Consider the following 2,600-nt stretch of genomic DNA (forward strand, 5'->3'; position numbering starts at 1 on the left):
GCACCACTTCAAGGGGGTCTGCCAACTTCAACCCCCATTCAAATTTATATATTGGATGGACAATCACACAACTTGAATGGGAACCCCAAATGGCTTAGGGTTAAAACAATGTGAAGTAACTACATTGGGGTGCAAGATACAGTATGTAGGTATGGGCTTAGCACTTTGACAGTGTGGGCAGTAGGCTGTTTGGCTCTTAAAAAGATCAGTGATGCCTTTGTGGTTAAGCATTGTGTCTCCTTGTTTGGCTGCTCCACACAAGCTTACACATAGAAGTCAATGACTCTGCTTCATGCTGCTTACTTTGGGTCAGTGGCTACATCATCTGCCACACTTTACCTCCTTGAGCCAATCCAAAGGCAAAGGCAATCCAAAAGCAAGATCCTGCCTGAGGGTTACCACCAGCTTTGCACCCAGTCCAATTGACTTATAGAGGTTATGTACCACTTTTAGGCAATGCAATCCTTCTATAAGAGCAAAAGGACTGTAGGAAAGCAATAATTGTATGCAAAGACCAACTACTGATCATCAAAGCAAAAATGAAAAAAAGGGTCATCAATAAATTGCAAAATGTTTTTGGCAGCATCCTGCTGATATACTGATTACAGTAAGTGCAACAATCGTCCAATTACTGGAGGCCTTTTGTGAAAGAATGGAACATAGACATGCATGTATTACTGGAATGGCAGCATCAAGTATGACAACATAGAAATGTCTAAAGTTGTTTTTTTTTCCATTTTTTTGATTTTATTATAATTATTCCATAGATCAATGTTTACAAAAAATAGGATTGAAAACAAATCAACCCCCACCCCTGAGAAAGAGAGCATGGCCAATGGAATAAAACTTAAAGCTAGTAAAAATAAGCAAATTGATGAGTTTAATAAGCGGATAAAGATAAATGGAGAAGAAAAAGAAATGGGAAGAGAATCTGCTTCCTCTGTGCTTTAAGAGCTTAATCTAAAATGTTATTGATTAGATTGTGCCAGGTTTTGAAAAAGTTCTCCACAGACCCTCTAAGTGAGAATTTGATTTTTTCCAATTTCCAATAGAATAAAACACCAGTTGCCCACTGACTTAAAAGAGGAGAGTTAGGATTCTTCCAGTTGAACAAGATAAGTCTACGTGCCAATAGTGTAGTGAAGGTGATCACAGTTTGTTTGTCCTTCTCAACTTTAAGCCCATCTGCAAGTACACCAAATACAACTGTTAGTGAGTTAGGAGGGATTGTGACACCAAGGCTGTCTGAAAGGCACTTAAACATTTTTGTCCAGAATGATGTTAACTTGATGCAGGCCCAAAACATGTGACCCAGTGAGGCTAGAACTTGATTGCAGCATTCGCAGGTTGGATCTTGTCCTGGAAACATTTTGGACAATTTTAAATGAGACAGATGTGCTTGATATATAACATTCAGTTGAATAATTGTATGCTTTGTGCATTTGGAGCTCGATGGAATTCTCTGCATTGCTACCTTCCACACCTTTTCTGATATGTTGAGTGAGAGATCCTTTTCCCACTGTCCTCTTGGATCTTTGAAAGGGAGGGACTGTAAAATGGTTTTATATATTGCAGGAATTTATGTTTACCTGTGATATTTACCCCTAGGTATTTAAACTGATCTGAAATATAAAAGGGAAGGTATCCAATCTAATATTGTCTGCTTGGGAATTCTTTGGAAAGAGCACACTTTTATTCATATTAATTCTGAGAACATAAATCTTTTGAAATTCTGTAAGTGCTGTAAGGACTGCAGGCACTGTATTTTATGGGTGTGATATACTGTATACAGTACCATATCATCTGCATATAGAGAAAGTTTCTGTTCAAGTCCTTCTCTGATAATCCCCTTTATTTGATAAACATTTTGACAGTGAACAGCCAGTGGCTCAATGGCGATTGCAAAAAGCAGTGGTGACAAGGAGCACCCTTGTCTGGTACCACGTTCTAGTTTAAAGTAGTCTGAATTAATGTTGTTAATACAAACTGAAGCTTCTGGATTGGTATACAGTAGTTTGATCCATACACAAATGTTTGGGCCAAACCCAAATTTCTCTAATGTAGTGAAAAGGTAGTTCTATACAATCATATCAAATGCTTTTTCTGCATCCAAGGATAATAATATCTCTGGGGTGTTTGACTTTGCAGGTGAATTTATTACATTAAACAGATGTCGAAGATTGGAAGCTAATTGTAGGGCTTTAATAAATGCAGTTTGATCTTGTGATATTACCAAAGGCAGCACTTTCTTCATCCTTCTAGCTAGGACTTTGGGGAATATCTTAACATCATTATGCAGAAGTGAAATTGGTCTGTATGATGCACATTGTAATAAGTCCTTATTTTGTTAAGGAAAGACGGTAATTAATGCTTGGCGAAAAGTTTGAGGTAGAATTTGATTGTCTCTAGCTTCTGTAAATGTTGCTAATAAGAGGGGAGCTAGCTGAGTGGAGAATCTATACTAATAAAAGGCAAAGCCCTCACTGACTCACTCACTCACTCATCACTAATTCTCCAACTTCCTGTGTAGGTAGAAGGCTGAAATTTGGCATGCTTATTCTTTACAGCTTACCTACAAAAGTTAAGCAGGTTTGATATCG

Source organism: Polypterus senegalus, chromosome 1 (assembly GCF_016835505.1).
Source record: "Polypterus senegalus isolate Bchr_013 chromosome 1, ASM1683550v1, whole genome shotgun sequence".
Classification (NCBI taxonomy): Eukaryota; Metazoa; Chordata; class Cladistia; order Polypteriformes; family Polypteridae; genus Polypterus; species Polypterus senegalus.